Source organism: Lissotriton helveticus, chromosome 2_2 (assembly GCF_964261635.1).
Source record: "Lissotriton helveticus chromosome 2_2, aLisHel1.1, whole genome shotgun sequence".
In the NCBI taxonomy this organism is placed as follows: Eukaryota; Metazoa; Chordata; class Amphibia; order Caudata; family Salamandridae; genus Lissotriton; species Lissotriton helveticus.
In genome coordinates this window covers 166690225-166704855 of record NC_136060.1, presented here as the reverse complement: position 1 = coordinate 166704855, position 14631 = coordinate 166690225, and the positions used below count along the sequence as shown (strand labels likewise).

The 14631-nt window shown below is 41.5% G+C and overlaps 1 pseudogene; it reads left to right on the top strand.

Annotated features, from left to right (window-relative positions):
• Positions 1-291: 291 nt before the first annotated feature.
• On the top strand, positions 292-752 carry LOC144821775 (large ribosomal subunit protein eL28 pseudogene; annotated as a pseudogene).
• The last annotated feature ends 13879 nt before the right edge of the window (positions 753-14631 follow it).

The window sequence follows — 14631 nt, the reverse complement described above, 5'->3', positions numbered from 1 at the left end:
TGAGCATAAGCAGCCCTAGATCAGTTTCAGCCTAGTTATGCCTCATAAGGCCTTGATTACTATAACTGCTCTCTGTTTAGGTATACAGTACTCTCAACTTAGTAGTCTTCAGTTGGTACATGCAACATGGCTCCAAGGCTTTTACTAAGCCTCACACATCAGGCTTCTGTTGCACACAACATACAACAACTAAACTGGCTGCCACATCGCCTTTCTCTGTGCAGGCCTTTTTTGCCCAGCATCCAGAATTCATCAATTGTATGCTCCTTTATTATATGGCCCCAGGCTTTTCCTTTTTCTCTGACCAACGAGTAGAGAGGTGTGAAGATGTCTGCCCACCTGCAATGGATGATTGTTCGCAATTCCTCCAGCTTCCTGATTAAACGGAACAAGCAGGTTTACAGTACGGAACCCAACAATCTGAAGGCCAGGAACTCTTTCCGGTACAATGGACTCATCCACAGGAAAACAGTCGGTGTGGAGCCGGCAGCTGATGGGAAAGGAGTCATTGTGGTTCTGAAAAAACGAGCAGGTCAGCGCAAACCAGTCCCCGCCTATGAAAAAATCACCATTAACAAGAATGCTCGGGCTACCCTGAGCAGCCTGCGTCACATCATTCGCAAGAACAACTACAGGAAGGACCTGCGCATGGCGGCTCTCCGTCGTGCCAGTGCCATATTGAGAAGCCAGAAGCCTGTGGTGGTTAAGAAGAAGCGTACCAGGGCTACCAAGACTGCATAAACTGTTTCATAGTTTATATGGCCCCAGGGCAGTGTATTAATGAACTCAATGCTTCTGTTTGAGCCGGTCACATCATCTTTCTCTGTGCAGGTCTAACCCACCTCCACTTTAATGAGGATACAGAGATACTCCTACATGCAGCTGCAGTGAGTGACTGCACCTGCCTGCATGGTGATGTTTGGGGGGGCGTGACTCCTTTTCCCACCTTTTAGGGTTGCACTCGGGGGGCACACTGACTGTGTGCCACCTTCTTGGTGGCACACAGTCAGTTCAGGCCGACTGTGTTGGAGCACGGGTCAGTTACAGGGACCAGGTTAATCCCTCTGAAAAGTTAAGTCTGGCACAAAGAGTTCTGTTCACATTGGAGGTAGCCGCTAGGAGGAGGCTACGCATTACAGACTGTCATCATTATTATTGAGAGATGTTTTACTTTTTAAATCTGGCGTGACACGCAGCTGTCACTAGATCTTATTTAATCAACTTCAAAAAACTTTCAGGAGTGCAACAGAGAAAGACTTTGGCTCTGACCTCAGGTAGGTGCACAGGAGTATGTTCTGAATGGGCAGAAGTTGTGGGGCTCTATAGAAAAAGTGCTTCTCCTCCATGCAGCTGTGATTATTTTGTTTGTACAGATGCATGAGTTAGCAGCAGAATGCCTAGAGAAGGCTCACTAAGATGCATAAAGTATCAAACTTACAATGGGATCGAGATTGAACTTTGAAAGGCACACACATGTTAGTGTTAAAGTGTTTAGATAGATAAGAATATCATTTGTACTGTTTAGGTTTGTCTGGCAGCTGCACAGATCCCTTTCCTTTTAAATTTTTTATGTTAGACTTCAGAGTGCCGTGCTGTTTGAGAGGAGTATGAGATTCACAGGGCTACAGTAATTCACATGCATTTTTACTTAGGTCTGCCTTGACAGCCAAGCTTTAACTGCCCCTTCCGTGGCCAACAAAACGTGTTTTCAGAGTACTGCTCAGAGAGGGTCTGAGGCTCCACCCACATGTTGGTTGCTCTAAGTAGAAGATTTGATTTGACAAAAATGGTGTGCTTCTATTAAAAGGTGTGCTCTATTGCAATTTTTGGCTTGTGGGAAAGCTTACATGCAAAAACAGCACGGCTGAGTTGGTTATGGTGGCAAGCCAATGTTAATTTCTGTAGGCCTGGTCTATTTATTATGAAGTGTTACGGAAAAGGCTGTAGGCCCTTTGTGCTTATTGTGAAAAGTATATGTTAACGTCAGTTGCCATTTAAGGGTGGATTGTTATTACTCTTTAAGTAAGTAAGTAAGTAAAGCTTTTATCAAGCAAACAAAAACCAAAAGCCTTAGCACTTACGGCGAACCTCTGACACCAAGTTTGAGCAGTTTCCTGAAACGTGCAATCATTGGATTGAGAAGGCAAATAGAAGAGGATTCCAAAGGTTGCAGCCAAGATTGCGCATACTCTTGCCCCCCATCTAGATTTCTTTATCCTAGGAACTTTTATCATTTAGGCTGATGAAGACCATAGGACCTGTTGCGGACAGTACCCCAAAAAGTTTTTTCGATGATGGTGAGGACCCCTTTCACACAGAGCATTGTGGATAACGCAGAGAGATTTGAACCTAACTCTATCAACTACCGGTGACCAATGAAGGTCCCTTATTTCCTTAGTTATGGAAAAGAATTTAGCCACTTTTGAGAGCAGCCAAGCTGTTGCATTTTGCAATGATTGTCATTTCGCTAATGAGCTTTTCATTATACCTAAATACAAAGCATTGCAATAATCAATCCTAGAAAGGATTAGAGTAACCATGACAGTTTTTTGAAGGTATAATTAGAAAAACTTTTTACAGAAATCAGATAATGTACAAACAAAAGGAAGTGATGTGATTAATCTGCTCACAAAAACTGAACTGGTCATCATAACTACTCCAAGATTTTTTGCCTTTGAGATAGGCGTAGGTGGTGGTCCAATGTCTGCTGGCCACCAAGTTGAATTCCAAAAATCGGCGTTTTTGCCAAAAAGAATCACCTTGGTTTTCTAAATATTCAATTTTAGAGAATTCTTCTGCATCCAAAAAGATACCTGTGTTAAACAGTGATTCAGGTTTAAGGCTGGAAGACCCTTGTCTTCTGGAAGGGAGACAACAATTTGAGTATCATCGGTGAAGGTGACAGCAGATAGGCCAAAGGATTGAATATGTTCTAAGATTGGAGTGATATAGATGTTAAAAAGGGTCAGGAAGAAGGAAGACCCCTGGGCCACCCCACAGGGAAGAGAGATTCGTTTGGATTTAAACCCATTATTCAGTTCAACCCTTTATAATCTATTTGTTAGGAAAGGAGCTGAGAAGAGCAAGTCCTGCATCACCTATCTCGAACCTCTCAAGCCGGTTGATGAGAACTTTGGGGTTAAATGTATCAAACGCGGCGAATAGGTCAAGAAGAATTAGAGCTGCTCGCCCCCTCATCCACAATCCTTTGAATTTCTCTGATGACACAACTCGAGCGGACTCTGTAGAGTGATGGGCTCTGTTATGTTATGTTATGTTAGGAATGCTTATAAAGTGCAACGGTTATCCTAAGGTGTCCTGGCACTAGCTGCAGTCCTCCAAGAGTCAAATCTTTTATGCCCAGTGTAGTTTAAAACCACCATGTTTTGAGGGCCTTCCGGAAGACAAGTAAATCATTAGCATTCCTCGGATGAAAAGGGAGCTGATGCCAAGCCTTCGCCGCACCACCTAGCTTTTTTTATGGGTTGTACTATCACTAGTTTTGATCCTGAGGAGCGAAGTGGTCTTTTGGGCACATACCACTGAAATTGTTGTTGCAGATGATCGGGCAAGGTACCTTGTAAGGCTCTAAAAACTAAGCACAGGGACTTGAACTGCACCCGTATCCTAACGGGCAACCAATGCAGTCTTTATATTTCACTTGATATCGGTGCGAATTTTGGAATCCCAATGAGCGGCCGTATTCTGCAATATTTGTAGTTTGTGCAGATAGCACACATATTCAGATGTAGACTGTTACAGTTACTGTTACAGTAGTCTAATCTTGACGTAATTAATGCTGTCACTACTGTGCGCTGGCTGTCTTTCAGCAGAAAAGGCAAACATCTCTTAGTTGTTCGGAGAATGTATGTTGTAGCAGAGACTACTGCATTAACTTGCTTACCCAGGTCAAGCCGGTCATCTATTAGTACTCCCAAGTTTTTCACTTTCCTATAGGGAGTTGGGAGAGACCCCAAAGTGTCTGGCCAGCAGCTTGGGGGCCGAAATTAGCGTCATTCCCGAACAGGATGACCTCAGTTTTACTTGAGTTGAACTTTAGGCAATTTCTGGACATCCAGCTTCTCACTGCTTCCATACAATCCTGGAGACTCTTACTGGTTGCCTTTTCTTACCCCGGTTGAAAAGACACCACAATTTGAGTGTAGTCAGCGTAAGAGGTAAGGCGAAAGCCAATGGACTCAATCAAGGGGGCTAGAGATGACACATACTCATTAAAAAATGTGGGACTCAAAGATGACCCTGGCAGCACTCCACAAGGCAGCGAGAATGGTCTAGAGTAGAATTCGCTTAATGCAACTATCTGTCGTCTATCTGAGAGGAAGGGTTTCAAAAGAGTCCATGCTTTATCCTAAACTCCGCAGGCCACAAAACAGTCCAACAATAGTCCATGATGGCCCGTATCAAAGGCCGCAGAGAGGTCGAGCATGATCATGACAGCCTGTCCTCCCTGGTCCAAGGCCACCCTAATCTCTTCAGCAGATTTAAGGAGTGCAGTTTCCGTGCTATGCCCTTCTCTGAGCCCATACTACGTGGGGTCCAGAACTTTGGCATCACGAAGATAGGTACTTAATTGTGTGTTCATACATCTCTCAATCATTTTAGATGGAAATGGAAGACATGAGATAGGTCGGAGACTATCTGGGTTCTTTGGGTCCAGACTCGTTTTTTTTAGAAGCAACATGACTGATGCGATTTTCCACAATGTGGGAAAATGTCCTTCCTCAAACTTGGAATGAAATAGGAAGGTAAGTGACATGGCGATCAGATATAGAGCCAGTTTTGCCACTGCTACTGGACAGGGGTCATATGGGGAGCCTGATTTTACTGATATGAGGAGCTTACATGTCTCGTTAAGGCATATTGGTGCAAACTTATGCATAATGGGCTGTTGTCTTGGGCCCAGCCTATGACCTATGAGTCGTGTTAGGCCTGATTGAGAGTTTCATTAGTCTCCAAAAAATAGTGAGTTTCTGGTGAGTTTGGTGAGATGGATTACCGTTAAATTTGGCAACATATGCCAGATAAGTGGAGGGCAAGGGGCCAGATGGGAATCAAAATTCTGTGGAAGTAATAAGGTTCGCTACTAGGTCCCCAGGAGAGGAGAACAAATACTTAGGTGTCCACAATGCCTTGGATTACAGTGACAAGCCAAATATGAAGGTTGTAAGCCTTTATTATGAAAAGTTACAATTAAGGAAGCATGCCTGTCATAGAGATTGTGAAGAAAATACAATCCAATAGATTTCCACAGTAATAATTCTTGCTAGAATATCTCTGGAAGTCCTGACAGGCTAAAATGATCATTACATAATTTATACATCTATATATATATTACCTGCTAGCGGTTGCCAGTAGGTAGTTATAGTTAGGACCTATTATCCATAGGAAATTTGTAACATTCTATTCCCATTAACTTTGGCGCCGATTGAAGAATTTCCGAGAAATTTTCAAAACTAGTGTGGCGCTCCGGCCCGCTCCTATCTTGAAAGTTTCAGGGTGATTTGGCAAGCGGGGCCGGGAAAAAAGGGGGGGTCCCAAAACATGTTTTCTCCATGTTAATTATCATAGGAAACTTTAGACACGGCTACAGCCGAAACGGCTGAACGATATTACACCAAACTTGGCAAACATGTAGCTCTTGGTTCAGAAAGAGACCTTCTTTTAAAATGGTGTAAATCCGTTCAGTAGTTCCTGAGAAATAAAGAAAAACGGTGAAAAAATGCATTTCCCATAGGAAACTTTAGACACGGTTACAGCTGGAACTGCCAAACGGAATTACACCAAATTTGGAAGAAAGGTAGTGCTTGGTTCAGAAAGCACTCTTTGTCTTAAATCGTGTAAATCCGTTCAGTTGTTGCTGAGAAAATCAAAAACAAAAAATATCTATATGTAGACGCGGGGTGGATAATTGGCTATCAATACTTCAAACCCAGCAGTGTTGGCAGCCATCTTGTGCCTCGGTAGAACTGAGGCACAGGGCATGTTTGCACACATGTCACCTCAGGCCCCGCCCCCTGCCTTCACCACTGTGAAAACGCGCCCCATGTTGAGTTGTAAGTTGGGGAATTAATTCCCCTTCAATACTGAAGGTCCCTGGTGGCCAACTAGCCCACCAGGTACCTCCAGTATGCGCCAGGGAGCTGCTTTGCAGAGAGGTGTTCAGAGGCCACGCCCCTTTTAACAACACTCTGCATCCCAGCTCTGTGGCGCTTACTGGAGGTACCTAGTGGGCTAGTTGGACCCTAGGGATCCTCAGGATTCAAGGGGACTTAATCTCCCAACTTAAAACGGCCACAGTGCGTATTTACAGAGTGGCTACATTTTTGCTGGACATTTCACTCATACAAAACCATTGAAATTCCCCTGTTATAGTTAGTTCAGCTAACTATAACTCGCGCACCCGCAATCCACTGCTGATGACGTCACATATTACATCACTCATGACATGGTCAGTGACATCACTCATGACATCACTCATGACATCTCAAATGACATCACTGATGACATCATCCAGTGAATGTGTGTCTTTCGGAAAAATTAATATTTTTTATATATTTATATCTAAAGGTCGATGGAAGAATAAATGGGTAAATAAGTGTCTAAATGGATGTTTTTTTTTAAATTGATTGTATAACTGACTTATTAAGTGTATCTTAGTGAATACATGTATTAGCGAGTAATGTTTAAATATTTAAATATCTCTATCAGTGTCTCACTTTGTGTATAACTGGCTGCATGGGTTGGTGAGTAGCTACATGAGTGTGTATATGGGTTATTAGTTGGTTTTTTGAGTATCAGTATGACTGTCTGTATGGTTCGCTGTGGGATATTACTTAGTGCATAGATGAGTGAATAAGTGACTCACTGTATGTGTTTTGAAGACAGCATGTGTGCAGGACTGTATGGGTGGATGAGTGTGTGTATGGGTGTGTTAGTGAGTGAATGACTGTCTCAATAGTGTCTTTATGAGTAAGTACATATGTTTTAAACTAGTATATGTGAGCATTGATGTATATAAGTGAGTATATATGAGAGTGAAAGATTGGAAGAGTTGCTGTATGAATAAGTATGTGTTTCTATAAGTGATTGTTTATGAGAGTAAGTATGTGTAGGTTTCTGTAGAAGTAAGTGTAGTGGTGTATGTATAGCTGCATATGCAAGCAAATGGATGTTTGATAGTTTTTTTTGCATGTGTGAGTATGTGTGTGAGTAGCCCTATGGATGACTATTAGTGTGTAACAGGATGTATAGGTGTATGAGTACATATGATGAGTGACTACATGTATGAGTGACTATATAGAACTGTTGGTGAATGAGTGGATATGTATGTATATTTTGGAATTACTGAATAGGTTCTATTAACTGGTATAGGTATCTCCATTGTTTTGAAAATTTTAGTTTCTATTTTTCAATCTGTTTATCAAAGGTTAAATTAGGGTGAGAGGAGGTCTGCCACTCTTTCCAAAGGATGATGTCATCAGTGATGTAATCAGTGATGTCATTTGAGATGTCATGAGTGATGTCATGAGTGATGTCACTGACCATGTCATGAGTGATGTAATATGTGGCGTCATCAGCAGTGGATTGTGGGCGCGCGAGTTATAGTTAGCTGAACTAACTATAACGGGGGAATTCCAATGGTTTTGTATTGAGTGAAATGTCCAGCTAACTATAAGATGTGTGAAACCTATGTTTTTTCAGTGAATTTCTAAGGTTTTTTAAATGCTAATTCCTAACTATAACGTGCCTAAAACCTACGTTTTTTTCAGTGAACATATATATATATATGCACTGGAAAACTAAAGACTCACTTCCCTTACAAAGAAATGGAAAGTTTGCATCTCTGCAGCCTCTCTTATTTTTCACCGTATTCATCTTCCGCTCAATCAACACATCATCCACAAATACACACACCTACTTGCTGCCTTTCTTGGCTGGGCTTATCAATTATTCTTCTTTAATTCAAAGTGCAGGGCCTTTATTCAGCCTTCTTGGTAACTACTACCCGTGAATAGCAGTGGGTAATTTGCACTCTTCCGTCCTTTCTTGCGTCCTTTCTACCACACACTGTGTGTACTTTATGCACTAGCTTGCTTCCTTAGATGTGGTACTTGTTTCTCTTGTTCCCACTGTGGAATCCAACACCCTATCTGTGTAATGAGCTGGAAATCCAAAGATCCACTTCACTGACAAGGCAGTGGATAGTTTGCGTGTCTCCAGCCTTTCTTATTTTTCACCTTTTTCATCTTCCACTCAATCAACACTTCATCCACTTATACACACAACTACTTGCTGCATTCCTTAGCTGTGATTATCAACTATTCTTCTATTTCATATTCCTATTCAAAGTGCAGGTCTTTATCAAGCCTTTTTTTTGTAACAACTACCCCGGCCGAAGGCACTATAATTTGCACACTTGCTCCCTTTCTTGGCTGGGGTTATTAATTATTCTTCAATTTCATATTCTGATTCAAACTCAAGGCCCTTTATCGAGCCTTTTTGCTGTAATTTTTTATAGCAAACCACACGCTCAGTTACCGTAATCATGTAAGCGATGCCTGCTAACATTGCACAACAATCTGCATTATTTCAAATTAAATAACTCATGTTTCCAGTAAACTGAACGTTGGTATGATAGCAGGTGTCGGAGTGCCTTTCGAAACTCAGGCCAAATTAGGCGCATCTTTTTTTATTTTTTTATTATTTTTTTATTGAGAGTTCATAAACACAGGATAAACCGTACATGACCTATTAGCAGCAGAATAACTACAGTACAAAGTAAAGTGCATATCAAAAACCAAGTATAGAATCAACTTATACTGGCTTCATTCCAGTATAACATATTCAAATTTAGACAGTTTAAAAAAACTACTCCTAAAGTGCAATGTGCATAGTGCAAGAGAAGTATTGATCGAGCACGTAGTTAAAATCGATATCCACCATATTCAGTCTCGGATTCGAAGACGCTCCAAAATTTATCATATTTCCTAAGAGCCCCTGTACTCAATGCATATTTTCTTTCCCTTCCCTGAGTCCTTAATAATTTTACTTTCCATGCTTGCAGTGTTGGTACTGTCTCTGATTTCCAGCACTGCAAAATAAGCGATTTAGCAATCAGGGAGGCTATAAACAGGGCCTCATCATAGGGGGAGGAGCTCGAAGAACAGCCTAGAACTAAAATTGATTAGTTAAATGAATGTTGACTTTCATCGTGGCACAGAGATATTTTTCTATTTCCATCCAGAAATCCTGTATTTTAGGGCATTCCCAGACAATGTGTTTCCAGGTGCCTTTTTCTTCACAGCGGAAACACTTATCAGAAACCTGGGAATATATGCTGTGGAGAAATGAGGGGGTTCTGTAGATTAGCCATTTACTATAAAACTGCATGCGTTTAAAATTAGCACCCCGAAAGATAGTTGTTAAATTTATTAATTTTATCCCACATAGGTTTGCTAATTTCAATGTCTTCCCTCTTTTTCCACCTTTCTCTAACCTTATTAAAGGATTCGATTGCGTTATCTTCTTTTAGGATTTTAATCCAAGTGCTGATCTTCTTTTGCGTTGGATTATTTAACGCTAATGATATGTCACTTTTATGTCAGTCAAAGAAACTTTATTCGGTTATTTAAAACCATAAAAGCAAGACATGGTATACAAAACAAGTTTAAAATTCAATTAAACTTATATAAAAAGACATTACTACACTTTCATAAAAAGCACAAAAAACCGAATATTATTAAATATAGATGACTGTAAGAGCAAATTTACATGGTGTCCAACAAAAGTTATACAAGTGTCAAAATTTGGTTGTTAGAAATAGCAGCCATTCTTAGTTTATTTTGTCTGGCAGCTGCTGCCAGAAAACAAGCTACCCCATATGTTGTCTGTACCGAGTTCAGCATCTGTAAATGTAATAATGCTGGCCATACCTGGACAAAGTTCAATTTTTTCAGAATAGGTACCAGGAATTTTTTGCGAGCCACCAAATAATGTTCACAAAGCATAACTAAGTGGAGGGTGTCCTGTATGGAAAAACAGTCGCAGGTACAGGGGGGTAAGTTCTCTGGTGAGCCCCACTTTGATTGTGAGCCAAGCACAAGGTGTATTAGATTGAACCTGAACCTTATGAGTAAAAAGCGATGGTAAGGCTTAGTAACATATTTCAAGTAAGGTTCCATGGCTAAAGTTGAGGAGAGTTGAAAAAGTGATCGTACCATTGGTTTACCTAATTCTACCGTTTCCCTTTCAGCCTCCAACAGGTTTTGGAAATGCAGCTTGACCCACTTTACATCCTCTTTTTTTAAATTGTGGGGTAAAGAGTACATTTCTGGACGCCCAAGTCTCGCGCATGCCGCTCTAACATACGCCAGCCACGGGATGTTATTGGCTTTATCCAGAGACAGACAATCTTTGAGGATGCAATGATTTAAACTGATTTCCTCGTTTGTCCACGTTTTAACCCAATATATCACTGGGGCCATTTTTAAGAGGTCAGTAACGTGACCCAAGCCTAATTCGTTATGAATTGTGTGTATAGGGGAAGATTTAGGTAGTGATAATAAGGCTCGCAAAAAATTATTTTCTGCGATCTGAATGCCTGGGCATGAAACATAGCCCCATATGGCAGCCCCATAAGAGGCAATTGCCAAACATTTAGCTTTATAAATGCGGGTCATAGCTTCCATAGGTTTTGATCCCAGTTTTTTAGAGAAGTGCAGGAGGGCTGTAGTGGATCTAGTAACTCCATTCTGTTTTAATCTCATTTGTGCACCCCATGTTCCTTTCTCATCGAAGGTGACGCCCAGATAGCAAAAGAAAGGGACCCTGGAAATTGGTGAACTATTACAGCTAAAAGATCTGATCTTCGTGTGTTTTTTCCGTGAGCCTGTAACCATAACATGGGATTTGGTCGAGTTGATTTTAAGATCGAGAGCTTCCATGAAGAGGCCAAAGTGATCTAAGAGTTTTTGAAGGCCTGTGCCAGTCCGAGCTAAGAGGACGGCGTCGTCCGCGTATAGGAGGACCGGAATGGGAACCCCCCCCCATACGCGGAATATCTGGGGTGACTGAGTTCAAAGAATTACCTAGGGAGTTGATGTACAGTGTGAAAAGGAGAGGTGCCAGAATGCAGCCTTGTCTGACACCTCTTCCAGACTTAAACTTTGCTGTGCACCTTCCCTCCCTGTTCACCCTAACAGATGCAAATAAATTTAAATGAAGGTCGTGCAGAAAATTAACCAAAGTTATGTCCAAACCCATATTACCCAAAATAGACCACAGTTTTGAGCGATTGACCAAATCAAAAGCGGATGATAAGTCCATAAAACCCAAATAAAGGAGTCCCCCCTTCACCACTGTGTACTTGCTGATAATTAAGTGGAGGTTGAGACACTGGTCCATGGTCCCTCTGTGTGCTCTGAAGCCATACTGTAACTCCGAGAGGATCCTGCTCTCTCCAAGCCAATCCTCAAGCCTCTGCAAAATGACCCTGCCCAAGATCTTAACGGCAGAGTCCAGCAGGGAGATTGGCCTGTAGCAAGCCGGGTCCCCCCTGTTCCCTTTCTTAAATATGGGCACAATGATAGAGGTGGACCAAGAGGAAGGAAAACCAGCTGTGGGTATTGCGTTAAAAACGTTCGTTAATATCTTCGACCAGAATTGGGGGTATTGGATGTAGAGATCTGCAGGAACCCCATCAGGGCCCGGGGCTTTGTGTTTGCTTGTGTCTCTAATCGCCCTTTCAACCTCCAAACTACTAAATTCCATAACCAGGTTAGGGGATTTGTGGACATTATCGGTTAGACCAGGTGCTGTGGATTCGTAGATCTTTTCGAAGTGGGCTACCCATCTATCATCTTCTATTACACAGTCCATGTCGGTCTTCCCTTCATTAGAAAAGAAGGGTTGGTTCACAATGGCCCAAAACTTTTTGCTGTCTCTCTGTACATCCGTAGATAAAAGGCTCTCCCAAGCTTCTTCCTTGATTCCAGATTTACGTTTAAAAACTGCAGTTTTGTAATCCTTCCTTAAATTGGCCACCAACGTCCTGTCCCTAGGTTTTTGTTTTAGAGCTTTCATCAGAGCACTATGTTTCTGGGAACATTCTTTATTGAACCATTTCTGGGGTTTCTTACTCCTTAGCCCGATAGACCTTAGCTCCAAGTTCTTAGCAATCCTTCCGCATATCTCCTCGTATGCAACTACTACATCCGGGCCTCGAGCAGTTGGGTCCAGACATACTGCCATATCCGCCTCTGACTCTTGGGCAAGTGAATGGAAGAAGTGTTCAGGGACTATTTGTTCCCATTTTAGGCGCCTTCCCTGGTCTTTGGTTATCAAGTCCCTTGGGGCTGCCACATCTGATGGATTATGGGTCCGGAAACAGTCTAGGTCCAGCATCAGGAGGACAGGATTGTGATCACTGAAACTAGCAGTGACCACCATGTACTCGCGTGCCTTGGCTAGTACCCCAGTCACTTTTATGAAATAAGTTACCTATATCTAATTCTCTAAACTCCGCATGGAGCATGAAAAAAGACAATTTCAATTTTGTATTTGAATGGTGTATCTGTCTAGCGATTTCCTCCCAGGACTTCCATCTGTTTCCTGAGGGGAAATCCTTGATCTTCTCAAAACCATTTGACTTCCATAATCTCGCTATATTTTTATCCAGACAACCCCCCTCTCCGAAACTAAAGTTAATTAACTCAGTTGAACTGCTTATTCTAGGAATTCCATAAAATTTCAGGAGCTGGGTTTTCTGTTTAATTAGCCACTGTAGGGACTTATAGCGGACCTTCTTTGGGTATTTCGTAATTCTGGCGGGATCAGTAATTTTAGCTTCCCACAGCATCTGCTTCATAAAATAATTGTCTGCCTCGCGATCGTCTAAGTAAAGAAACCTAAAACTATGGTGTGCAAAAGTAGCAAAGTAGTATTCTCTAATGTTTTGGAGAGACAACCCTCCTTGTGCAGATGGAAGGTGTAAAGTGTAAAGTGCAAGTCTTGGAATTTTTTTTGCCCAAAGAAAAGAGGAAAACATAGCGTCCACTTTTAAAAAAAAAAAGAGACTTGGATTGCGCAAGGGGCTGCACTAAAAAGGAAATTAAAAAGAGGTAAAATAGACATACGTATTAGAGCAGCCCGTCCCATTATAGACAATGGCAATAGATTCCAGCGTTCTAATTGGGAACCAACCCTTTTTAACAGAGGTATATAATTTAACGAATACAGATCTTCCAAGTTATCAGAGATAAATATTCCCAGGTATCTCTTTGGACGTATGTTATAAGTCTGCCTAAATTCCGGCATTAAAGTGTCTACAGTGCAGTTAGCTAAGATTATTTCCGTCTTGTTAACATTTATCTTGTAGCCCCCTAGCTTTTGAAAATCCGAAAAGATTTTTTAAATTTTTACTTGACTTGAGGGCTTTGAATCTAAAAAGAGGGCAATCTCATCAGCATATAGTTTAATATTTGTCATTCCGGCTACGGGTACTGTATCGGTCATTGTTCCCCTGATTGCAATCGCCAAAGGTTCAATAAATAAGGCGAATAAAATTGGCGACAGCGGGCAGCCTTGACGGGTGCCTCTGCTGACCTGACATGTCCCAATATTAATATTTTTGATAATAATCTGTGCCCTAGAGTTCATGTAAAGTTGTTTCAATAGAGAGATAAAAACAATCGGGAAATCGAAGCTGTGCAAAATCACAAAAAGGCAGTCCCATGACACCAGATCGAAAGCTTTTTCGGCATCCAAAAGCCAGACTTGAGCTTTCACCTTGTTGATCTTAAAGTAATCCAGTGCCTCCAATAAAAATGTTGTATTTGTGTGGAGATGCCTTCCTGCTATAAAGTCGCACTGATCAGAGACTATAAGAGGCCCTACTATTTTGTTCAGCCGGTTCGTTAAAAGTTTCGTAAACATTTTATAATCTGTCTTTAAAAGACTTATAGGCCTATACGAATTTGTGTTTTCCTTATCCTTTCCCTTTTTTAAAATGCTAACCGCCACTGCTGAATGAAAAGAATCAGGGGTGATCCTCCTTTAATTAAATAATTGGCTAGAAGTAGGAGTTCTTTACGCAAAGTACCATCAAATTTTTTAAAAGGTTCTATAGGGAGCCCATCGTCGCCATTGGCCTTACCGTTGGGAAGAGAGCGAATTACCTCATCGAGCTCTGATTTTGTAATGTCCTCTATCGACCAGTTCTTACCCTCGTAATCCAGTTTGGGTATTTCTAGTGTCTCTAAGAATTCCCCAATGATTTCAGGCGCGACCCCTTCAGTAGCTTGGTAGACTCCCTCATAATGTTTTAAAAACAGCTCACCAATGGAAGCTGTAGTCTTTGCCTGCACTTTGGTGATAGGGTCAATTAGTTGCTCTATCCTATTTCGGGCCTGATTTTCTTTTGCTTGCCACGCCAGGAGTTTACCGGTATATTCACTCTCTTCATATAAGTTTTGGGCATAGAGATTGCTATTGGTCTCGCCTAATTCATAAGAAAAATCCTTAATTTTTCTCTTTGCTTCCGAAACCCTTTGTCCCGAAAGTGCGGATCTCACCCTGTAATGTTCTTGGGTTTCCTGCGTAAGATATGTTTGT